At 38.7% G+C, this 26,946-nt stretch overlaps 1 protein-coding gene across 3 annotated transcripts in view; it reads left to right on the top strand.

Moving 5' to 3' along the window:
* The window catches only part of kcnab2a (potassium voltage-gated channel subfamily A regulatory beta subunit 2a), a 153,098-nt gene that overhangs the window by 980 nt on the left and 125,172 nt on the right, over positions 1 to 26,946 (top strand). The window contains exon 2 of one of the 3 annotated variants that reach the window (XM_069184009.1): positions 24,684 to 24,766. The exons of the other annotated variants lie outside the window; for them this stretch is intronic. The gene's annotated coding sequence lies outside the window, so the exon portion shown is untranslated. The remainder of the gene's footprint in view (positions 1 to 24,683; positions 24,767 to 26,946) is intronic. 3 annotated transcript variants of the gene reach the window in all.

The following is a 26,946-nucleotide window of genomic DNA, read 5'->3' on the forward strand; positions in this document are numbered from 1 at the left end:
GCGTGGTTTACCTGCAGCCCTCGGATGCACGTAACTCCTGCTCCGATACCCCCAAACCGACGTTTCTGTCTTTCTTGAATCCGCAGTGTTTCTTCCGAGCTGTTTTCTTTTGCTCCGTCTCTTCCTCGCCTGCAGCGAAGCGCTTCACTGAGTGCGGTTTTATATAATATTGCGCGGAAGGCAGAGGCAGGCTATTGGAGAGCAAGCGATTCCAGTCATCACCTTTTAGCACGGTGTGATTAAAAAAAAAAAGACTGCATTCTTTTGCAAATGTAGAAGCAGGTGCACTGATTCCCGAATTGAACGTTTTGCCCTTTTGCTGCTCGCCGGTGAAACAGTTGTTTCGTGATGCGTGGGTCCTGTTCACCTAGTGTCCTTCCTAAGGTGTCCTTAAATTCCATTTTGGGATATGCTCACAAAAGAGTAGCTTTATCAGTGAATGGGAATGATAACATCATACAGTAAAACGATTGGATGATCTGGTTGTTGGAAAAAAATCAGAGGATTTAACTGCATCTTCAAACCAAATGTGCAGACATTTTTTCCTGTAGGGCTTTAGTGTTATGTCCTCCAAAATTCGGCCTGTAGACAGAGACGTGTATAAGAATTAGACTGAGAGATGGAGCAGGTCAGGTTTTATATTGGCTGTGTGAACATTTATTCATTCTGAAGTTTGAAAACTTAAAAAAAAGTCATTTTTTGATTAGCACACACTGTTACACTTTTTGAAAATAACTAGCATTAAATTTTTAGTTTTGTAGTTGCAGCTTGGTATCAGTTGTAAAACAAATTATATATAGACTAGGCCTATATCTTTACCAACACACTGTATCATATCTTAAGCCACTTGAACAAGAAAACACAGCAGCAAGCCAGGGTCTCAGTTTTTATCATGTAAAGATGGGAATTAATACTCTTCTTAAGATAGAACATTTTCATTAGAACAGTATATCTCAAGAAAAATAGTTTTCATATTTTTGTGATGTAATACTTATGTGATTTATTCATGTTTAGGTAAGACACCCTGTATTATTTGTGCTGCTTTTAAATGAATGCAGCTCAAATTGTTTTGTTTTTTTAGTGAAGAGCTTGCTTAAATTTTATTCCAGGCAGCTGCAAAGGTTGTGTTTTCGTTCTTTTGATAATGATTGGCCATTGCATACCAGAGTCTCAAAATGTGCAATTTCCGGCTCGTTCTTAGGGTGAGGACAAGCACGTCTTGTTCAGTGTTGAAGGTATTTGTGATGTGGGCGTCTTTATATCATATTTATATTATAACACTTGATTCTAACACTTTATAGGCTTTTAGGCTTGAGGTGTTGTAATCTGCTTGTGTTCAGGGCTGCGCTGTCTAGGCAGAGCTTTCTGGGTCAGTCAGTGGTGCTACTGCAGTGAAGGATGAAGCAGATACATCAGCAGCTGCTGTCTGGCCTTTAATGAAGTCAAAAGAGATTATTCCACTTTCCTGTGAGGCTTGTGAAAAGACTGCATGCAACTGGGATACACCTGAAATAGGCTGATGGTGTTTCCTGAGACATTTGCGTGAAAATTGCTGCAACTTGTGTTCTCAAAACTCAGAATTCCTTGGCTACAGGACTGTCTACGTTCAAATCTCAGAGACTCTCCTATAGCAAGTTCAGAATGATGAACACACTGCAGACATGCTCACACAACACACGCTCTGCATTCAGACTTGACCACACAGACACTGATAGTAGGAACCTGTGAAACTCTTGAAGGTAGGGGCTCTGTCACTCACCAGGTCTCGTGCTTTCAGATTTGACCACAGAGACATTAGGAAACCATGCTCTGGTCACTCTTGCCAGGCTAGAAAGAAGAGATCACTCAGCTTCTTTTGCAGACGTTCTCATGTTCTTTGCTGCAATAGATACATTTTGTATCTTAAAGTGGATTTTAGATATATTAAAACATTAAACTATTTTTTATTTTTCCTATGTAAATGGATATGCTAAGCATTCTTCTAACCATCCATTATTAGCAAGTTGCTTGTTCTGGTGAAGGTCACGGCAAGTATAGGGTACATTTTGGGACTGAGAGCGCAAAACTGCTCCCCCACAGGTAGGGTGACTGGTCATTGCAGAGACATTGAGAAAAAAATTAGAATAACCATTCAAGCATAGCCACCATCTTTCTGGGAATTGGGAGGAAATCAGATCACTAGGCAAAAGCTCCTGCAAACTCAGGGAGAATATTAAAACTCTTTGGTGACAGATGCCCAAGACCAGAATTGGAGCCCTGGGCTATGAGGCAGTAGCACTAAATTTTGCAGAACAGTGCTACCCAAATATGCTGTAAATGTTTTAATTGTCATAGGAAACAAATCCCTTGGGTGCCTGTATTTGTGTAATGAAATGTGAAAGCTTCTATATATATTATTTATATATAAATATTTTGGTATAATCCTCTTTTAGAGTTTGTTTCCAGTTAGTATTTAATGAAATATCAGATGACAAGAGTAACAGACAGGTGGAGTTAAAACAAGTCTTCTTCTTTGGATTGGTAGCTACCTGTAATACCTTTGTCATACAAAACTATAAAAGTAAATTTAAATTTAATTTTTTAAAATTAAAAAACAAATCATTGAAACTTAGCATTTAAACATGTTCATTTTAAGCAAACAAAATTTCCAGGTGCACAAACGCATTCACTCTTGTTAGTTTATACCAGTTAACTAATTTTGCACAGTTTCATTAGAAATATAACTGATCCATCATAAGTGGCATTTTTCTCAGTTGTCATATAAATGTTTTTAAATATAAACTAAAAAGCTGAAGACCTCACTTCGGCAGTCATTTGCACATCATTAACTCTTTCAATTTTATTTCTTTTCATACTGTACCGATCTGAAATGCGTTAGATTGCACTATTTTAAAGATTAATTTACAGCTTTTTTACATGCTGTATTGAAGCATTCTGAAACAGGAAGCCTTAACAGAGCAAACTGTGAAATAGGAGTTCTGCCTAAGGTTGCACGCTCTTGCAAGCTGGTGTTAGCTGCCGTTTCCTCCTTTTCTGCTGGCCTCCTTTCTGCAGGAGTGTTGCAAACTGCTGTAAACTGTGCCAGAAATAGAAACTGTCTTACTCATCTCTAACTAAGCAACGGCCACAACCCGAGCCATTCTGGGGTCATCGAGTCAGTACAGCAACTTCATGTGTTCCAGGTTTATATAGCTGTACGTCTCTTAGGCAATACAGAAGATTTGAGGCATAGCAGTCTTTTTGTTGTAGAGACCTGTGGAGGATGAGTGTGGGAAAATCTGCGGTCTGTGTTTGACCTACTGTAAATGATCCTCATGGCACTGCTGAAACACGCAAGGGACTTGCACCTCTCTACTGGCTTCTCCTTCATACGTAGATCCCAGTTGATTAATATGATTAATAGTTTAACAGTTTTGTCTTGAACCACTTTAGCACATTGCTTGTTCCTGAGGCGCTGGTGATGTATGGTATTTATAAAACATCTCCCGAGGCTGGGAGACCTCTGCTGTAGCTTGTGGAAAGGAGGCCAGAGCTGGTATTTTTTTCGGAATTTGTAATGAATTCCATGATTGGTGTCCTTGAAACACACAAGGGCCCCTTGTGTTGATTCCACGGAGAATGTTATGTTTTTTTCTGAGGTTAAAGTTGGAGATTTCATTGTGGTATGAGTACAGTGAAGCCCTAGCTTTTTAATGCTCGTGCAGAAATGCCCAAAATGCAGCATGAAACATTGAAAGTAGTACTGATTAATTTTATTTGCAATGCATACAATACAATTTTAAGTATTACAATTTTACAAGTATTATAACTACATCAAATAGTGTTTCACCAACGTGTACTATTGAGGATTCCCACTGTTATATATATATTTACTTTTAACTTGAAAAAAATATAATGGAGAAGAAAACTAATTTTTCTGTTTTCAAAACTAGTTATGGTTATCCAATCAATCTGTCTTCTTTGCAAAATATTGAGAAATTTAACAGTCTTACTTGCTCTTTGGGATGCTTATACTTGAAGGCACATTGATATATTGGAAAGCAGTGAGCTTAGTCCTGCAAAAATAAATAACCTGTTTCAGGGCACTGGAAAACCATACCTCCTATTGACTTGATGTTAAATTGTAAAATTTAAAATGGGAGAAACATTTGCTCTAATATACCCAGTAGTGTAAAAAATATTTTTTCTAGAATGTTTGCCTTTTCCATGTTGAACACACGTGCCAAGCAAATGTTATTCTGCTTGAATTGGAATCCTGTATACAGCCACAGGCAGGTTTCCAGTGCAGTGGGGCGAAATAACAAATGGTTTTGCAAAGACTGAGTAATTGGTAAAGTGATGCAGTTACAGAATTCTTCCCCATATCTCTTGATCAGATTGTGCGCATTAGACAAGATGGGAAAGGGATGTTTTACTGAGTGAGTGTAATGCAGTTAAGTTTCACCAGCCATTTGATATTGCACTTCAGTAAAAGAAAAATCCCAGACCTGTTTTTTTTTTAACACAGTGGCTTTAAGTGTATTATACTGTATAAACCAATCATTAGCAACTCTTGTTCTGTAGGACCAAAATCAATTTTTTAAAGCGATTTTTTTGTTATATCTGATTTTCAGAAGAGTTACACATTTTGAGGCCACACATGGGCGAGAATGAGGAAGTACAGGCAGGTTCCTCTACTCGCCTTTGAGCCATTTATCGTTCAACGAGTCACGGTCCAGTACCAAGGGTTCAGTGCCTTGATGCATTTCTGACCAACAGCACTGCAAACCTTCAACTTCCCAGCCTACCCAGCACAGCTGGCTTTGCCCTGCCGCTTGAGAAATCCAGGTCTCGGTCGACTAGTGACACGACCCAGACTCAAACCCAGTTGATCAGAGGTCAGCTGGCACTGGGGTAAGCTTCATTAGCTGTTGAGACACTTTGGAGACCTGCGATCCTATGGTTTTTGTAAGGAAGTTGCTATAAATGTGTATTTAACAATAGGTGAAGGGTTACATTTCACCAGTTAAGAGTAAGAAAAAAAACCCAGTAACTTCCAGTAAGAGCAAGATCAGCTTTAACAAAGGTGGAATGACACTAAAGGAGCAGACAACATAGAGACAGTTATTCTTACTTCAGTGTGCTCAACTCAAATCTTCAAAAGACAAGGAATAGAATAGAACAATAAGATTATTTGAAATGCTACAAGTGAGATATAACTGTTCAGCTCATTCTTACTTTTACACAAGGTTTCCTGCCATTGTATACGGGCTGCTTGTCCAAACAAATGCATGAATGTACACAAGAATCCATATGGAAAAGTGTTTTGTAATAATAACACCACAGAGTCTGCCAGCCAGCAGCCGAGATGGTATGTGATCGCACAACTCTGAAGTCTCACTCACTGGGACCAAATTTCTCGGGCTCGCGCCTTGGTCTGAAAATCTCTCGCTTTTGCGTCAAGTTTAGGTTGATAAAAACACAAAGTAATGAATGTAGATTATTTAAATTTCTTTAGACAGTTTATTCTGTTGATTAGCCACTGTGTTTTTTGAATGTGAATAAAAGAAACCATCAATACAAATAGTATGTAATCGCAATTTTCAATTAGAAATCTCGCACGTTAGCGTTTTGAGAGCTATGTTGGTAAGTGACATATAGTAAAAAACGCTGGAGTTCCTCGCAGCTGAATTATCAGCTTGCAGATAAATACTGTCTCCTTTTGTCCTTGTCAAAGTTGGTGAGAATAAAGACAGGGAATGGAAGCCACTCAATTTTCAAAGTGCAAAAAACGTATGGCCTCAATGAGCACAAAATAATAAACAGCACATCATTAGCAAAAAAGCACAACAGAGGCTTAATGCACACAGAAAATCGCAAATTCCAATGTGTTTCAGGCACAAAGCTCTTCCTTGGGCAGCATTATCATTGATAAATTCCATATAATCAAACTAGTTGTTGACTAGTTATCGTGGTCATATAACATCAGAATAAAATTGATTAGTTAATAATTAGCCAGCTGGTTAGTTTGCAAGTTAGTACAGAAATCTAGCTGTTAAATATCTAGGTTGGGGAGCTGGTGACACATTATGTCTTCTGTGGGAGATGTTACCACCTGTCCTGAGCTTGTGTGTTGCGGGAAGCCCTGGCCCAGTTTCTTTATTTGACTGATTTATTAACCCCATCCCGCATCTTGAAAGAGCCTAGTTATTCAACTGACTTAGCTTGGATTGGTGTTTTTCTGCCCTGTAACATTCAATAAAGCTCTGCCTTCCATACCCTGTATTGCGTCATCCAGTTATTCAATGTGCTAAATAGTCAGGCAGTTCCACACTTGGCAGAGCACCAGAGAGATAGAGTGGGCGTCAGTTGGCCAGGGTTTTCACAGCTTTTGGAAAAATAGTGACCCCAGAAACTTGCTGGGTGCCTCCAAGCATAGTTGTCACTGAGAGAGGCCCTGCTCTTAGAGTTTGCCTTAAATCATCTGTAAGGCACAACAGAGTTTATGGTGTGTCATAGAAAAATGGCTCTGACAGATGGGAGAGGAGTGGTTCTGTAGAGGGGTCAGCTGTAAGGGGCAGTCTTCAGAAACTGCTGATGTCAGATTGATGACTCAATTTCAAGAAAGAGCTACTTGTTTTTATATATATATAAATTTATATGATTAACTGCATCTTTGAAATTTAGATTACAGAATGTTTCCCACATTTGTTTCTGATTCATCAGAACTGATTCACTAAATTTGATTTAGAGATACAAAGTCTTATTTCAGACGAACCTGCATGCCTTCTTATGCAGCTTATGGTACAGTGACCTATTAAACTGTGTACCCTGTGCTGTTACATTGTTTCATCCAGTTGTTTACTTACCCATTTGAATGGTCTGTCCTCATTTGGCTTTGTGTTGCTATTTGAGCATCTTAATGGAAAAGAGAAGGTGGTATGCTCCAGCAATATGAAAAGAGTGTGTTTGTCGGGCATTTTATAACACAGCTCACAGACTTTCCATCAGCTCATCATTGATTGTTTAGAGGTTATTCACTCAGTGTCCTTTCAGTAGAGGTTTTCAGCTCAGACAGGAAGGCTGTGTCGTTGCTTTTGTGCTGATTTTAAGGCAGTAATGGTTTTTGAATCGGTATGTCTGAATTGGTGGGTTAGATCTTAGTGTTCATAGTTGTGTTTCAGCTGGCCTGTGTGCAGTCCTGTGTGCCGTTGAATGTCGGGGGCTGTTTTTTTTCTCAAGTAGTGAAGGAAATTAGCCTGACATCTTTGAGGCTCTCCTTCTACAGGAGTTTCCATGCTGTATGTGTGACTTAGTGGGGGGAAAAAAGCAAAGACAGTTTGAGATGTGCTATTATACCTGGCATTCTGCAGGTATGATAATGTATTAGATATGAAGTATAACAGCTTACTGAACAATGAAGATGTGAGAATAAATAGCTATGCAATAAAATTGTAAACTTCAACTAAGTTTCCCTTAACAAATACAAAAAATGGACAGGGAATATCCTAGACGCTTTTCACCTCCTGTTTCTAAATAAAGCATCTGGATATATTAACAGAAAGGGAGGAAACAGCATGCAAGAGATACAGTGGGGGCTGGAATTATTAACAGCACAGCAGTTTACAGTAACCAGCTTCTTTCAGAACAATATTCAAGGCATCATTTAGGATGAGCAAAAGGGTAGAGCACTTTCAGGACACCAGCCGTGTTGGATAAGGTCACTTTGCATCTGGTGTCCGTGACTCTGGGTCCTTGTGCATCCCCAGATGAGCATCATCAGAATGCAATTCCAGTATAGGCTGGGGACACAGTGAAGTGCCAGCAGGGTGTACATGTCGCTATTGTCCAATGATTCAATTACTGTACGGATTTGTACAGTATTTGCAGGATGCAGTAGATTTAGTGTTTTTTATTTATTAAAAGAGAATGTAAACCTATTGTACTATTTCAATAAGAAAACATAATTCTGCAGCAGAGTGCAAGCAGAGGGTGTCCATACAGTATAAAGGGGCAGGTCTGCTTAAACGGGCGTCAGTGCTGCTTCTTGAAAGAACGAGACAATGTATTCACCTACCATTGACAACATTCAAAATGTTATTTTAAAAAGGGTTAGCATTTCAAAACTCCAGGGTATAGATTACTGTAGCTAAATGTGTCATACAATTTGTATTAAAAAGGAAGAGGATTAAAACTTACACATTTTTTACTTGCATTATGGCTGAATATAAACATACTCTAGGGTGAGTATAAATGTTTAAATAAAAATTAGTTAAAAACAGCTTGATGAAAAATGCTTTGGGGGATTAAACTGTTTAACAAACAAAAAGGAAACAGGAGGTGAATAACAAATGACGATGTTTAGAATCAGCCAGACACAGTGCCGTAATATCACACCATAATCCACTAGACACCCACTTTCAGATGAACTGTTCAACACATACAGAGATGGCTTCTACGATGCTTTTTTTTCACTTGCACACTGAGGTTTATGTAAAATTCTGTTCTGCTTCACCAGCTGTATTATTCCTTTACCAAAAACAAAGCCCAGTTTTCCCACCTAATATCCTCTAGTCTAGAACCTCACACCTTACCCGCACTTTGTCTTTAAAGCCTAGTTTAATCTTATCAAACTATACATACACTGCCCCAGCTAAGCCTGAAGAGGTACTGTACAGGAATTTTACAGCAGAGATTTCTGTTGCAAACAAAGTCCATCCAAGCACAAAAAAATTGTATTTTGAAAGAAAGGATTAGTGTGCTATAGTAACAAGTAATATGCCGCAATGAATTATTAAGTGCTTTAATAATAAAATGTGCAAGGTTTTTAAATCCACTGCAAAAAATAATTTCAAACATAATCTGATTTGTTTGAACTCCTACATATTTGTGTTGGAGCTTTCCTCCAAGAAAAAAAAATACTGAAAGAACGTTCCTTCTTCTTTTTGACAGTGATGTGACAGACAGTGTAATTAACATGTAAGCCTGCAATTGTAAAGCTGCTGGTTACTTGAAAAGTCTTCCTAGTGAAAAGGCTGTCAAAGGAGAAGTCTCAGAACTAAGCCACCAGCACACAGAAATGGACATTTAGTGGTTTTAGTGGTAAGACATTTGCTTAACATCTGATCTCTTTTACATACTGTGTGACATACTGAAATTTTAAGGGAATCTCTCATTGCATGAGGCACATTTGCAGCCTGCAAACTCAAACTGCAATGGTTACAGGCATGCCAAGGCCGTAGTGTTTGAGATGGATAGCTGTATTAACTTTTTTGGCTTTTATTTGTAGACCTAAGAGCTCTATCTTGGAATATTTGATGTAGTGTACTTGAACGATCCACCTTAAAGTTCATCAGCATACCATTACTTTGATTAAATGCACTGTGTATGCTGTTTTTGTCATGCACAGTATTGTGAACGTGTTTGGATAGTTGCAAAGCATCAAATTACTCCTGGTGGTTCACAATTTAGGTTTAATGAAGTAATTTTATTTTTTTCTTTATCATTCTATTCAGGTAATATAAAATGATCCCTTATTGAAACAACAAAACATTATATTTTCCCCTTAGCTTGAGGTGAATGGTGGCTTTTTCTTAGTTTTATAGTGAGTAAACTCTTCAAATCTCCCAGCCCCCAACATTTCACCCCACTCAGAAGTCATGGTATCCGCATTTATTGCAATATTAATGTATTAATGACATCCTATGAAGCTGTGCATCCTAGAGAAAATGGGATGGTAAGCAATATGTTGTTGTGTAATTCTTGTTCTGTCATTATGGGTTTAAAATGTAAAAATGGTTCCGCCCATCTATTGCTGATCAAACTATATGCTGAAAGCACAGAAAGAACTCCGCAGTGGTTTTCATACTCTGGGGATCCATTAATGGCTAAAGCCGCATTTGCATTCGGTGATTATAAATGCAGTAAGAGGATTTTGAAAACTTAACTTGCAAGTGTTGTTTAGGCTTGTAACCAAGCAGATCTGTATAGCTTAATGTGTCTGCAAAGCAGGATGATATCAAAGACATGTTTTTGACGGGTATTGTCAAAGGGTAATTGCAATTGCTTATCAGACACTGTCAGTTAAGGAATAAATTAATCTGCTGCATTTAAAGGAGTTTAGGATAAAAACTGTGAACCTATCCCTGTGTACTTTACCAGGTCTCGTATCTCCAATTCTTACGATGTGTGTCTGTTGTATACAGGTCTAAGAAGACGCTGTGCATTAAGTGCATCATGCAGCTATATTTCAGTGATTCACACATTGTATGAATTGCAATCAAACATGTTTTTCAAATCCAAACTGGTTACAAAGGATATTGTTCAAGCATAACTTTGCAGTGATGACAAGCATTTAAAAATGGTGATGCATTTTACAATGTGTATCTCTTTATTTAATCGAAATGTGCAGCAATTATGCAGCATTTAAGAAAGTTGAGCAAATTCATAAGAAAGCTAATGCTCCAATTATGAGTTTTCAATGATGAAATTAAGCTTTGGGCTTGCCCCAAGCGTGAATGTCGCAACAAGTTGTAAACCACTTCACAGAAACACCTATAGATCATGATTATACACCTCAATAATTGCCTTCAGGCAGCATCTGCCAGAACACACCAATGTAATAGTCTCTATAAGAAGAAAAATATGATAGGTCTTGGTCTTTCATTTGCTGTTTTCAAAGGCTTTGAAGGATCTGTAGTAATTTAATCAGGTTACCCTTACATGTTGCACATCCTTGAAGTTACAGGTTTAAATGACACATAGTTCTTGAATGTCTTTTGATTAATCTCCAATCAAATCCATGGTATCCCAGTAGGGATCAGAGGATGATCAAATTATGTGGTCTTGGCCATGTGGAAACATCTTTAATCTTGATGAGTCCGTAGCTAAACTGTATTTGAAGACCATATAGGTTACTGAAATGGCAAACTGGACAAAGGACAGTTGTAGCACTTCTTTTTTCAAGTGATCTTACTCTTTTTAAGAGACAGTCTTCATGTTAAAGTTAAGAGAGAGAGATTTCCTGCCAACAATCATGACTTTACCCTTTTGAATGGCTTAGTGTAATTTTCTTGTGTTTGTCAGGTCCTGCAACCATGGAAGAGACACCTCTTGGATAAACCCTATGAGGTTGTGTTTGTTTAGCATCTGACTAAAACATTATCTATTTTACCCCTTGACTTGTATCGCTTAGCAGATTGGTTTACCACCTTTGTCATCACATGTCAGACACAGCTGAAACTGTATGCGCTGCCTGAGAACTATTTACCAAGTTCAGTATGTTGTTTTTCAAGCAACCTGAAATGAATCTAAAGTCAATGTGATTTTAGTAGCACACTTAGGGTATCAGGTAAGGGTGAGCAGTTCAGGTACATTATTAGATTACGTACTTGCACTCTTAGGTTTTCAGTTCATTATACCTTGCAAATAAGAACACAACCATTGATTGTGTGTGGTTAAATGACTTCACAGAGCACATTTTACATGACTTTTATGAGTGCTGCTGGATTTGGGTGAGTTTGGGTTGGCCAGGACATCCCTTCCTTGTCCTGCTGCAAGCCTGTGACCTGCTTGGCGACAGAGAGCTCAGAGTGCAGTCCGTGACGATCTCACCACTTCTCCAGTCAATGCTGACTGTCCAGTAGCCAAAATGGAGGAATTTAGTCTTTACATTTCAGCATACATCTATTTACAACTAGTCAGCACTCAACATTGTTTTCTCACAAATAATGTTTGTTTGGATGTGGTATTTAAAGCAGTGGTCCTGGGTATAAACAGAGACTATGAACCTGCTAAGAAGCAGATGTGGACAGCTTAGAAATTTTGCAGGTTGAAGTTTTAATCTGCTTCTTTGTAAAATGCTGGCAATTGGAATACCAACTAATAAACTGAAAGAGTGGAGCTGCAGGTTGTGAACATAGATTCTTTATTGCTTTAGTGCTATTTTATTTTGTTGAGATGCCTGCTTTGGTTCTGGATATATGTAGGTATGTAAGAATGAATACGCATTGGAAACAGTGGACACATATGCAGACAGAATCAAAAGTCTTAATTGTTTCTGGATCCTTCGTAACGGTCACCTTGTCACCAAGGACAAACGGGGCATGGGGAGAAAAAGGAGCCCATCAGCACACATTCCACTGTCAGACACAACCCTGAACACTGTACACAACACACACACAACCCATGAAGGGCCTGTGTATCGTCTTGTCTGATGTTGTTGATCTTTGTTTAATTGAATGGGTAGACCGTTGGGTTTCAAAAAAGACTTTGAATGGTGGTTAGGTGTTTGAGTGGGAAGTGAAAGAATTAGTTGACTCAGTAAGCAACACTTGCATGTTTAGTCTGAGGAGCATCTAGAAAATGTCTGAAATAAAACCTCACCATCGACTTTTTTCCCCACTGTCATCCAGAGTTCAGTCTGTTTATTGTTTCTACACTACTTCCATCAAGCTATCAGACAGTTTGCATTTCCAAGGTATCTTATTTTAAATGTTCAAAGCTCATGCCATGTGATTCCTTCACCTTGTGATTCCTTCATCCTTTTCAGTGAAGTATAGTCAACTTTTTTTTCTACCCAGCACCAGGACCCTCTGTTTGCTTCGTTAACCTAAGTATGATTTTATGAGTTGGTCAATTACCAGAATATTCAATTTTAGGCTTATGCCCAGCCTGCTCCTGCAGGAATTGTACAGAGAGGGAGATCGTTTTAATTAATGGATCACTTACATTGCACAGCTGGTGGTGAAGCGCTGTGCCAGGAAAATAAGTTGCTGAGGCTGGCGTTTGGGTGTCCTCTGTTAGGGCAGATCACGTTCACAGCCTTGGACCCAGACCAGAAAGTTAATATTTTAATCTTTTTCACTTAGCCACTCTATTCCTGAACATGCTTTTTGAAGATTTGCTCACCTATGTGTTAATAGATGGAAGTATTAGTGGTGAAAAGCATGGCACACAGCTGGCATACCCTTTACTGCTCTGAAGTGTATGGAGTAAGTTAAGAACACATATAGCATCAGGAAGAATATGTGCGTTGGTTTTGGGTTGGAAACAGTATATAAATGTGGGTCTTATAATCAAATCACCTGGAGAATGTTAGCCTTTAAATGCCTTTTTTTAATTAATAACGCATACCAAAGTATAGGGATAGGGAGTGTTTGTGAAAATGAATGCTGCATTGCAGTATAAGCTACATTGTGTTGAAAAATTGATTGCTTGACATGGAGTTTGGCTGAAATCCCTAAGACGGGTTTTGCTCATGAACATAAAGCTAATAACTAACAAACTTGTATAATAGATGCTTTCCAGTGTTGTGGATGATTTAAATGCTCTTAACAGGTTATGAACTCTACCCTGCCTGTATGACTGGGTGTGGGACAAGTAGAAAATAAGAAATCTGATTCAAATATAAGGTTTTGACACCAGTTTTCTATGTAAGCACACTAGAAAAATTAATAAATACACCTCCTAATTTCAGGAAATACTAAGTATAACATAGCATTTGTCTTCACATTTCATCATTTGTTACAAAAAGTATTAAATAGGTAGCAAGCTAACTTGCAATAAGACGTGCATGTAAGACTATATGGAGATATTTACAGACGTGTGAGTCAGTGTCCTGCCTTCTACAGACCTATAACAACATAGAAATCTATAAGAGACACAATACAGCAGAAAAGAGGGAAGGAAACCTGTCTTTTATCAAATAAAAGAGTTGTCAAATAAATAAACTCCCTCTCTAAAATGGATGAAAAACAAATGAATAACTCTGCATATTTAAAATAATGCTTCACTAAACAAAACAGTTTGTTCCATCCTGAAGGATAATGTAAATAGGAGCTCTGTGTTTCCAACAAATATACTACAAATAGTCCCTTTTTAAAGTCTATGATCTGGTCCTATTATAGTGCTCAAATTACTTAGACAGCTTGTGTTTTTGCAGCAGTTTCTTCTCTCCAGTGTTTGCCTGTTTTTTCTCTATGCTTTTTATCTTTTCTCTGTTGGATTTCTAAAAGAGTCTGCTTGATGATTTAATTGCAGTTGATCTAGTTCTAGAATTAAAAAATAGTACAATTGTTTGGCCACCTGGATCCTTGGTCATTGTGACTGCCTCAAGTGAGGCCTCCAGATAAGGGCACAGTTGTGTAAACACACCAAGAATGCCTATTGTTTTACCTATCAGAATAAGGCACTTATGATATGAAATCCACCTTGATATCCCTTCTCAAATAACACTATTTACCATTATGCCCTGAAGCACATTGAAAATGCAGCAATGTGTTTTGTATCAATATTTTGTTGGGCTCATAAAGAATAGCATTTATACATCATTTAAGTAGTGGGTATTTATCTTAGATCATTTGAGTCATATCATAATACCGTTCTGTTCCATTTTTGTGAAATCAAGTCATGTTTTGTAAGAATACCAGATGCTCAAGGTGGTGTTTGTACTACATAAAATTGCCAAAATAGTTTTTGTATATAGCCATTTACAAAGGAGATTTTTATTAAGGGAAAAAGAGTGAAATATGCGACTATGCACTGGCTGAGTAATGAAAGTTGACTGGTTGCTGTTTTCGTGATATGAAGACAGCTTGTCTTTGATAGACTCCGGCCAGAGGATGAGATATTCAGCTGTGACAGTAAACAGACTACTCTAGAGAGACCAGGTAAGTGCATATGTCAGGTGCAGGCCAGGTCCTGGAAGATAGAGGACAACCACACTGGCCCACGAATATCCATCTGATTCATTTACTTGAAGATTGAAATAGCCATCTACGATTGCTCAGAGGATATCTAAGGTAGAAGCGGAGTTGTGGAGTGTTCTATTTCTGTACAGTATGTAGAGATACTGTGGTGAGTTCACTGTTGTTATAGGTTGCATTGTATCTGTGGTGGATATGTTGAGGGGAGGAGTCTTATTCTTTTGTTAAAAGAGGCTTTAGTGCAGATTGGGGACAACCTTATTGTTCTGTGATGCACTGATGAAGTCAACAAATGGAAGTGTTGATTTTCTAGCTGCAGAAAGCAGTACCACACAGTGCTAAGATTATGATGCTGACCTCAGAACAATTGAACACCTTTGGGATAATTTTGCTAATGCCATCAAGAGGAGTCTAGTGCTGCGAGTTTACCTTTGCCAGCAGTACAAGTAGAGTGGCAGAACATGCCACAGCAGTCTACCCGGGGGCTGATCAGGTATATGTGTCAGTGCTGCCAGGAATGTGTTATTGCTTAGGGTCCATACCTGACACCAGCTTTGTAATGTTTGCTTAATAACTGTGCCACATTTCATTCATAGATAAAAGATCTCGTTCTTGAATCTGTGGTTTGTTTTCAGTGATCTTATCTGTATTTAAAAATATTTTGATTAAATCCATTAGACCTGAGTGTTAAGTTTTGTTTTGTGCATCAGTATACATGACATGCTGTGAAGTGTATTTCTACATAAATGTGGTATATTATGTTTTAAATTGGAGTTGTACATTTTAATCATGTAAAGCTTGTACATTTAGTCAGCCTGACTGGCTTGCAAAAGAGCTTGAGGAAAGGCCTTGCTGGGGCTATTATCTTGTTACTTGGGGAAATGTTTCAGTTAAATGCTGCATTAAATACCCATAATTGGTGGTGTAATCATACCACTCTGAATGAAGAAGTCAACCAAGATTGCCCTTCTATATTCAGTTGCAACCCAGCATGAAAACCATGTGACACTTCCTGATGATTTTTTCAAATAAATAATTGCCTTCGATCTTAATGTTAAATTTTGCTGTTTTTAACCTCAAGGCGTTACTTGTTCATAGATGGGTGTGGGGAGGATTGGAAAGAAGATGGCAGGCAAAACAGATGATGCTGTGATATTGCTGGCACACTGCCAGAGACAGCAGGGACACAGTGGTCTGCAACACTGAAGACATTGAAATTTGGGCTTGGGGCTATAGGCTGACAGTGAAGCATAATGGATTAGAATAAGCTGGGAAATTGAGATAATCATTAAATTAAAAGAAGACAGACCTCAGAAATGTGTCTTTTATTGAACATGCACCAATTCAGATTTAGTCAATGAATAACACTTAATAATAACTTGGTGACTAGCTGGAGTTCTTCAGTTCATGGAAAAAGCAGTATTTAAACACAGCTGAGACTTGACACAGCAGGTTAGTTACTAATTGCAATGCATTGAGCACTTATTGTCATTGCTGAACAGCTCAGGTCTCAGTCTCACATTGCATAACCATCAGTTTGTGACGTATTTTCACACCACCCTTGTTTGAAAGGGTAGATGCGTGCATTGCAATTGATTCATGATCCTCTTTATATAACCAACGCTAATTATCAGAATGCCAATATCTCTGTTGCGATAAGTGTTTAAAATGCATTTTGTTAGTGCAGCTTTGAGGAGTTGCTGTAGCCAATTAAGTAAATTGCACACAATGTTTACATTAAGGGTTTTCTAATGAATTAATGGTATACCCAACTGATAAATTATTCATATGTGTCTGTATTTTATTCCAAGAAGGATTGTTAGTAATCTGTAAAACGGTGTCTGGTACAATTATGAAAGCATTTGCTGTTAAAGCAATTTTTTTTCTACTAAAAACATTACAATATACTTAAGTGAGCAAGCCTCTGAAAAGTCACAGTGTTTTATTATCTTCAGTCTTTTTCAAGGTAATTGTTCTTACAGTATTTCATTGTGCCTTGAGTGTCTTGGAATACTCACTTGTATGCCTGGAGAAATCTACCTTGGTTCCACCTCAGTGTGTCCCTACTGGAATTGTGGACAGTTCTGCTGGTTTTATTGAGTCCCCCGATAGTCTGTCATTTGAAAGGCCGAAGGAACTTAATCTTTTTGAGCTTCAACAAAGATGATTGAGAGGGGACTTGATACATGTATTCATAATCCTCAAGATAATTGATCAATTGAACAGGGAAACATGAACTAGAGGACACTTGTCACATTTTAAAGTGAAGTGCATTTTAAACTGGTATTACAATTTTTTCCAAAGGTTTGTGATACTATGTGGGGGATATTACTGAGCCACATTGGCTGGATGCGGATCCTGGAATCAGTTAGGTACTAACTACCAGACGGGCTAAGTTTGCGGAATGGCCTCCTCTCATTTGTAAGTTTTCTTCTGTTATTATCTGTGTCATATCTTCTCAGTATTGTATTGGGATCATTTACCTCTACAGATATTTGTGATGGCTCAGCATGCCTCTTTCATACAATTGATATCTGGTTGCCAGGGGGTTATATACCCTATAAGATGTTGTTTTTGAGTATATATGTTGAGCACCAAAAGACTATTATTACCAGTATTACTGGTATAATTAATGAATGTATTTTTCATATAAAGAAGGAATACAGATTGTGGGTATTGATAAAATATTTTTGGTGGCATTTTGATTAACTGACCATTTGTGACTGTCATATTTGTGCCTTTGACTGTTGCATAGCCATTAAACTATCTCATTAGTGAGAGACATGAATGTGCAGAGGTAATGAGGAGATTTAACCAGCTGAATGTCAAGCCTGGCTTAAATCAAAGAAAAAGGCCACAAGTAGCCCATATACCCTGCTTGTCAAAGTACAACTCCTTCGTACCGTCAGTATTTACAGGTTGGAATAAGTCCTTGCTCTGTTGCTCACCCTCTTGGATGTTCACAGCCAGCAATTTCTATCTTGGCAAGATATGACAGACAAATACCATCTGTCAGTGGTAGGGCACGATCTGGGAGACCACACTTGGACACTTGGAGTCGATTAAGAGGTACAAGTTGGATGGTCTGGGGGGAAAGTCTTTTCCAGGCTCTGCAATACAGGATGTGCAACTTGCTCCAAAGCATTAAGTCGTAACTTGTTGAGCCCCATGCTGAACTGTGTTGGTTACAAATTTTAATCAAAATAATTAATTTCCCTAGGTCTTGTCTGTTAAATTAAATGCCAGTGCAAATGATGCAAAATGATAAATGTGAAGAATTGTTATTTGCTTTGTAAATTTTATAGTGTTATAGGTGTTTTTTTTAATAAACAGAAAATTTATCAAATCTTTGCACGGGATCCCTGCAATATGATTTTGTAATTGTTCCAGTTACCAACGTGCATATCGGACCATGAACCAATTCACATTAATTAAGCTACTTTTTCCGAAATACCCTTGCCCCTTCATTGCCTTTTTGAATGAAGCCTTTATATCGTACCCATCTATTCCTGTGTAGCTCTCAGTTGTAGACTGTTCTGAATATAGCTACATTGTAACTGGTTCACTAGCTGATTTTTTAATGCAAATCTGACAAATTCTTGAATGAGCTGGGAGTTGCAAGTAATTGTTTCTTGATACACATAGTAGTTTTTGAATATGCCCACCATCAATCATCATGAGTATAAAAATGGAAGTCTATCCAGTGTGCATTTTGCTCCTTTTTTATGGCTTTGTGAAGACAATAGCAAACAGGACAAGATTCTTGGTTCATGGGTTGCACACAACAGGCAGTGTTATAGTCTATCCCAAACAATCTGTTAGCATTGACGTGCAACACAATTACTCATTCATTTTCTTTGTGTTTGTATGAGTGGAGGCGTAATTCATCTACATGAGAAGATGTATGGAGAAGTATGTGCAAGTCCAAAACGCTTTATTGCTTTGCCGCTTTCCTGTCCCTTTAAGAGGTAAATGCTGGCATTTCCGCTATAGCGTTTTTCCATAATGCAGATTGGCTTCAACACGATTGATTTGATAGGGAACGCTTCTCCATTGTGTGGGTGCACGTTGGCTCTAACGCTATTCAAGCACAGCACACGTAGTCACTTAGTCAGGTCTAGAGTGAAAATGGTGGCGTGGCAGCCTCAGTTCAGCAGCTCACGCGGGTTTATTCACACACTGCAGTCTTTCTGCAACCTGCACAGGCAAAAGAGTTGTGCGTCTGTGCTCAGCCTCTATATTTTCATTCTTTGGAAACATTGATATAAATATTGGTGTTGCACTGCGTGGCAAGGGTCTGGCGTCCTGCCCGTGGGTGTGGTGCAAGTGAGCAGAAAAGGAAGCTGTTACTCTGGAACAAAAGGTTGATCTCATTTGCGTTATGGGGTTTATGTAGTTTATGTTGTTAAAAATGTTTCTTACGAACAATGTTGTCTCACCCTGTAATAATATTATTAATATAATAATATTATTATCGTTTATTTGTGGTGAGTGTTAGAATATATTTGTAAATAAAATGTATGTTTATGTTCTTTTTGGTAAGTTAAAAATCATAGTAGTCTATGTTGTTAAAAACATTTTGAAAATGTTTTCTCAACCTCCTCTGTAGAATTAATTAATCAGCAGTCACATTATAGCAGAACTACCTGTACTTTGTTGTTCTTCCCAGAAATCTACAGTTTTCTGCAGATTTCTGAGGAATGTGTCAGTTACAGATAAGTGTGTCATTCCCAGCATTGGTAGGATCCAACATGGTGGGCTTTGAAGAATGCTTTATATTGGACATATTTCTAAAGGTAGTGTTGCAGTAAAGAATCAGTGTTATGACCGTTGGTGACAGGAATAAGAACAGATTAAAAGGAGCTATCCGTTCAGCACCACAGCTTTTACTGGCACCTTTAAAACACTAAGGAAAATCAACAACAGGATGTATTCTTTACTGGTCATCTCTTGCAAAAGCCACAATGGGCATTCAGGTGTATGTCCTTGAATATTGATAAACCGTGTACTTGTCACCTTTTATTAATTTCGCTGTTCCCTGGAATACAGTAACTCATCGTTCACCAGCTCTATCTGTAAGAGCACCATGGCATCGAAGAATGCAGTTCGTTACTAGTGTTATTAGCTTTTTTATTTTTTGTATCTACTCTGGAAATGTCATCATGTCTAGGATCAAACATATTGTTTACAGTAGGGGTTCCAGCTGGAATCCAATTTCATGGTCCAGTAGACACAGCTTAGAGAAGGTGTGATATGATGTTTCAGGGGTTCTGTAGGAAAAGCAGTGCATGTGAAGGCCCGGTTTGTTTGAAATCAGGGTCCACTTGACTTGCCTTGGGATCCTGGGCCAGCAAAATAGTTCTCTTTCTCTTTTTTTAATGTATATACAAATATTCCAAAAGGAATGAATTAACATAGTTCTTAGTGTTGCTAAAAAACATAGAATCTACCCTTTTCACTTTAGTTCAAAGACAGCAGAGATGACTATTTCCTCTTCTAAGATTCCTCCATGTCACATGAAAATCTACAGTATATTCTGAAGCGGTTTCCTTTTTGACAGTTGCTTTCAAGGGAAATGGGGCCTCTTTGTAAGCATAGAAGATAAATGGATATTGTTTATTAGCCTTTATACCATATACAATGCTTCTTCTCCAATTATAACTTTAGCAGCCCTTTTAATCTTTTTTGTGTCAGCCCTTTGTTTGGCTTCTTAAAAGCAAGATGGGGAAAGTTGTTGTAAATATATCCATAGAGTAGGTTTTTGCTTAAGGAATCTTCCAGAAACAAAACCAACAAGTTTTACTAAAAGAAATATTTTTCTTTGTGTTTTGGCTAAGAACAAGAGCAAATTATTATTTGATAATAATTACTCTGCATGGATTGTTAAGGTGAAATTTAGTTTACTATATTGTTTATAATGTCTTGAGTGACATTTTTGCATCCCTTGACTGCACACTGGACAACGAGGAAGTATAGACAGACTCCTCCAACCTTCCTGTTTTCCAACCGCTCGTGTTTTAACCCATCGCAGGTACACAGCACCTATTGGAAGAGTGGCATGTCCCTCACCAATGCATGACTGCAAGCACTTGTGGGACAGCTGGGATAGGCGTGATAGCCCTGACCGACTTATCCCATCTTACCCTTGGCAGCACTTAGATAATTGTGTGTCATGGCTTGGGGACACACAATTGGGCTGTGCCTTGATGTGTTATCCATGATGATCATGAATAGGAGAGTCCAATGCCCCCCTTGAACAGGCTCGACTTCACACCACGAATACAGACACAACTCTAAAAGAAATATTTTTCTTTATGTTTTGGCTAAGAACAAGAGCAAATTATTATTTGATAATAATTACTCTGCATGGATTGTTAAGGTGAAATTTAGTTTACTATATTGTTTATAATGTCTTGAGTGACATTTTTGCATCCCTTGACTGCACACTGGACAACGAGGAAGTATAGACAGACTCCTCCAACCTTCCTGTTTTCCAACCGCTCGTGTTTTAACCCATCGCAGGTACACAGCACCTATTGGAAGAGGGGCATGTCCCTCACCAATGCATGACTGCAAGCACTTGTGGGACAGCTGGGATAGGCGTGATAGCCCTGACCGACTTATCCCATCTTACCCTTGGCAGCACTTAGATAATTGTGTGTCATGGCTTGGGGACACACAATTGGGCTGTGCCTTGATGTGTTATCCATGATGATCATGAATAGGAGAGTCCAATGCCCCCCTTGAACAGGCTCGACTTCACACCACGAATACAGACACAACTCTCGTGCCCCAAATACAGGCACTGGATGGCAAGCTTAAGTGGCCCAGGCCCTCCAAGGTCCCGCAGCCCCTCCCACACAATATCCTGGGGTTCATGTCTATAAGCCTTCTCCAAGTCCATAAAACTTGTGTAGGCAGGGGTGGCGAACTCCCCTGTCCCCTGAAATATATTTGAGGATAGAAGTGTTGGTCATCTGTTCTTTATCTGATCTTACAGTGATCTGCAGCGCACCACTGGAGAGTTTGGCAGCTGACTGACATGATTTGAGATAAGTGTCAGCATGTCCAAATCTCAGATCAAGGTTCTTTCCTCGAAAACGGTAGATTGCACCTTCCAGGTGAAGGGTGAACTACTGCCCCAGGAGGAAGCGTTTAAGTACAGTTCTTCAGGGTCTTGTTTTCAAATAAGAGTAGAGGGGATGTTGAGATCGATGGTGAATTGGTGCAGCAGGTGCAGTAATGCGAACACACGACCAGGTGGTGAAGTGAGAGCTGAGTTCTTAGATGAAGCTCTTGGTTTACTGGTCAGTCTATGTTGCCATCATGACATATTCTCACCCGTAGTCATGAGCTTTGGGTGAGCATGAGATCACCGCTACAAGCAGTGGAAAAGAGTTTTCTCCATCGAACTGGCGGGCTTACTCTTCATGACAGGATGAGGAGTTGGGCAATGTGGGAGGACCTTAGAGTGGAGTCACTGCTCCCTTGGGCTGAGAGGAGCCAGTTGAGGTAGCTCTGACATCTGGTGAGGGTTCTCCCCGGACAGCTCCCGTCGGAAGTGTACAGAGCACAGCCCACTGAGAAGAGACCCCCTGGGCTGATCCCAGACACGCTGTGGAGATTAAATCTCAGTTGGTCTGGGAACACCAGGGAGCTGGAGACTCCTCTTGGAGAAGGGAAGTCTGCTCTGCTCTCACAGCTTGTTATCATTGCGACCCTTACCAGGAGTAGGTAGTTGGAAATTGAGATGAGGTGAGGCTGGGGAATCCTGGTCCCAGCTGAGCCAGTGATAACAGATTGTAGAGTTCAGCGTGCACTTGGGAAGGCACCTTTACTAGTTGAGCCACTCAGGGTTTCTGATTTTGGCCTTTTAATTTAATGTATACTTGTTTTTTTTCACAAGTTAACTAGTGGGTTTTAAAATTAAACTATGGCTTGTTTTTTTACACGATTACTGCCCTATTATTAGTGTAGATTGACCTTGGTTCAATCAAAATGCTAGTGTACAAAATTCATTTTAATGAGTTATTGATTATTCTGTGTAATTCACTGCAGACTGCAACTTCAGCTATACCTCTCTTGTGCATTTCAAACCACAACAGTAAAAGTGACATGTACTCAGTAACTTGTAAAACCTCCAATTTATGAAATTTCCAGGTATAATAGAAGTATTGCTCTCCACTTCAAGGCTAGCAACAGTTGAAAAGGATTAATATGATTACAAATTTAGTAAGTGTGAATTGAAAATATTTGCTTATGTTATTTTTGTAACGGAAATTATGCCTGTCTTCAAAAAATCAATCTTGTCCCCTTTAATTATGTGGGGAGTTTGAAATTTTAAAACTTATTACAGGCCAGCCGACATCAGTAATATAATGGAACTATGTGGTCACCTGTAGAGAACCATGCAATAAAAATCTTTATTTAAATGTGTCATTGTGACCTTAGGGAGCTCACCTGATTTCATAATTGACTAAAAAATCTCAAAGAACAGCTTTAAATCAAGGGGGCCTTTTGATTTACTCAGAGGCTTTAATTGGCTGAAAAAAGTCTGACAAGCAGATGGGCTGAGCAGAATATTGAGGTCAAGTGTGCCCACCTTTGGGCAGAACTGACCTTTATTGAGATACATGACTTCTTCCTTTTGCAGCGTTTCAATGACTTGTTTATTGTGCAGAGGCTACCCAAAGAACAATACTGCTGTGCTTATCCAGCACAATAATTAGATTCTGTATTATCCTTTAACGGCAGCACAGTGGAGCAATGATGAGTATTGGGTTCTGTTTTGAATCTGGGGTGCTATCTGTGTGGAATTTGTAAGTTCTTCCCGTGTAAGAGTGCATTTCCCATGGGTGCTCCAGTTTCCTTCCACAGTCCAAAAACAAATATACTGTTAGGTTAATTGGCTTCTGGGAGGGTGGCCCCAGTGTGACTGTGTGCATGTTTGTGGGTGCCCTGCAGTGGACTGGTGTACCCTTCCTCGAGTCTGTTGCTTACTGGATTGGGCGCCATCTCTCCTGTGACCCTGAAGTAGATGGAGCAAAATGGATGGATTGTATAAAAAAATTAATCGTGTGATAAAGATTTTAATTTTGGAATTCCCAATCATTATTACATATTCATCCAAATGCTGTAATTGCAGTTAAGTTAGAATTAAATTCCGCCCTTGTCTTCTGGTTATAATGCCGTTAAAAACACAATAATGAGCATTTCCTCATTTTTTAACTATAGTGCTTTTCGGTAACAGATATTTCAAAAAATATATAAGTACCATTCCCAAGGTGTTTTTATGACTGCAGGGTCCTGCTTTGTATTTTGGAATTTAGGATTTTTTCCTTTTAAAAAAACAGATTCCTGAAAAATCCCACAGCACGCTATGGAAATAAAATCTTTTTAATTTATTCATGCTGTGTTATTTCAGAGCCCTGGTGTGATGTGACTTTTTTTATTTAGTCCTATGATTGTCCTTAAGCTGTTCACTTTGTGCTCTTCTTATCTCAGGGCTGAGAACTTACACCGTCAGACTTGCAATCCCGTCAAAGGTTTTTGCTGCAGTTATTTGTGTGTGGCATATACCGTGTATAATATACTGTGTATGTATTCTTTCCAGGTTTTAATTGAATTTCTGCCAAGCAAGGCTTAGAAGGAGGTTATTCAGTTTTTCTTGACTCATTTCATTAACAAAACATCTAAACCTTTGTTCATCCCTGGCTCTCTCTCTCTGTTCCCGTGCCTGCTCACTCTAGCGCTGACAGTGCAAGGTTAAGAAGAGTGTGTGTGTGTGTTAGTGGAGGCTTGCATTTTAGTCGTCTGCACTACTCTCTGGCTCTGACTTACTCATTCCTGCTTGTGCACCAGCACACTGACACACACATGCTCTTGCACTCAAGCACGCAGGCACACACGCTGACAGGCACACAGCAAGCGGAGGCAAGGCAAGGGCACCAACCCTGCCTTATTCCCCTCCCTCTCGCCCTTTTTTTCCACACCTTCCAGAGGGACTCTCATTTTACCCACCCTGGTTTCCACCTTTGAAGCAAAGCTGGGATTGCAGCAGTGGAAATTGGAGGAGGACAGAGGTGGGTACTGTATTACAATGGCTGTGCATCATGCTCATCTCTTATTTATTTATGAAGTCTCTGTAAATGTCTTTCATTCTATCTTTTTATTTTCTGTCTGCAGTCGTCTGTCAGTCTCTTGTCTTGTGCTGAGCAAGAGAACGATGCATGCCGATTTGAGCGTTTATGCTCTATACCAGTAGCAGATGCAGTGCAGCAGCGGTCTTTATCAAGAGTGCCCTTCTCTCTCTCTCTCACTCGTTTTCTCTGCACTTTCCCTGCTGCATAGAGAGGCATCTGTGCATACCATATTACACAGGGGATGTTACTGCTTTCCTCCTCGCAACCCCATCATGTTTAATGCAAGTTATGTCTTCCATTAGTCTTAGAATCTAGCTTTTTGATGGAAGGAAAAGTATAGAAATAAATGTGTATACTGTATGTAGTTAAAAACAGTGCTGTTAACCCTTTTGTTCAAGTGACTTGTGATTCTAACAGCCTATTCTGATTAAGCTCATGATTTATGACACCCATCTGTTGCAGGATAGAAGTAGCTTACAAAAATTGGTATGCCCAACTTAATTGTTTTAAGAATTCGTACTAAAATGTTTTAAAATATTTGCTATTATCTTTCAGTAATTAAAGCTTTTTGTTTGCTTCAGGAATGCTTATAGTCATGCTCTTTTGGTTTCGGATGCATGCTACGATCATTTCTCACTGTATTGATTTGCTATGTTTCTGGAAATGCCTGGTGTTGGTTGATTAGTTTTGGGCTGCGTTCCAGTGCCGTGCTGGTAGGTGCAGGTTGCAGTGCTTTGGTGCAGTAAGTTGCCTAATGCAGCAGGGCACAGAGCAGTTTTCTGAGTTTTGCTGGGAAAGCTGGAAGTTGGAGAGTTGACGCAGTTTCAGCTGTCTGTTTCTGCAGTACAGCCCTTGAGTTCATTAGTGCCACAGTTTCTTTTAAACACGGGCAGTTCTGTGTCATTTTTCTTCCTCAAATGCATGCTCTCCGAATGAAGAAAACGATTAGAATCACTTTTTGCAATTGCAGGATCTAGCAAGGCAAAGGTTGCCACTTTTTTTTTATAACGTACCTTTAGAATTCCTCCTAAATCTAGATTTTTATTTAGTGATGTATATTGGTTAGTATGAATTGTTAATGTGATTCTAAATATTAATGTTAATAGTATCCTATTTTACTTTGTATTTATGAACTACTGTGTCTTTGCTACTTTAAATGTAATATTAATCCTTTTAAGGATCTAAGGAACAGTAGCAGACAGAACTAAGAATACAGGAATTTTCTTGGGAATTAGATGATCTACATACTGATTTGTAAAAATATATTGGAGCCACTTGCTTCTTTTATCCAACACTTACGATGGAAGAATTTCAAGTGGCTGCAGGGTTTTGTAAATGCTAATGATTCAGTTCCAGCTGTTTTTGAAGCTGGTTTGATGTTTTCCACAGCTGATAGAATGAGGTGAAGGGAGTGTTTCCCAGAGGTTCACCCTAGCATTGCCAAGCTCATGTGCAAGCTCATGTGAGTCCTGTCTCATTGAGCCATGCTCACAGTGATATATTTGATGCCTAGGACAATATTTGCTCTTTACTGTTGACTTTCAAAAAAATCAATTTTTGTTTTACAAGTTCCATACTGTATCTATGTATTGTTTAGTAAACAGGTTATTTGATTTAAAAGGAAACAATTATTCCTAAATTAAACAGAATACAGTAATATTGTACACTAGGTGATTTTCAGGAGTTTTGTTACTGTATACATAACTGAAAATAAGCATTAATGCATGATTAACTACTGACAATTTGTTGTTTTCTGTTATTCACATTTTTCGGTTTTATTGGAAAACATCATATATGAAGCAAAACGTTTTTTGTTTAAATTTTGAATTTCCATGGTAAGAGATTTTTAAACATTTCTGTATGGGTCTACATGTACAATCGCAGATGTAAATGCTGTCACTCTTCATCTGAAGTGTTCTTCAATTGATTTAGTTGTTAAATATTGTTTCTTAATATCTACTGGATGTTTATTGAATTGTTTCATTTTAGCCTGAAGAAGACTTAGTAGTTGTGCCCTTTTCCTTTTTATAAGAGAGGCACAATACACAGTTAGCACCCAGTTCACGTATTGAAAGTCTACTTTATTAAGCATAATTTACTAAACTACACAAATTGTTTAA

The sequence above is a fragment of the Lepisosteus oculatus genome, chromosome 25, assembly GCF_040954835.1.
Source record: "Lepisosteus oculatus isolate fLepOcu1 chromosome 25, fLepOcu1.hap2, whole genome shotgun sequence".
In the NCBI taxonomy this organism is placed as follows: domain Eukaryota; kingdom Metazoa; phylum Chordata; class Actinopteri; order Semionotiformes; family Lepisosteidae; genus Lepisosteus; species Lepisosteus oculatus.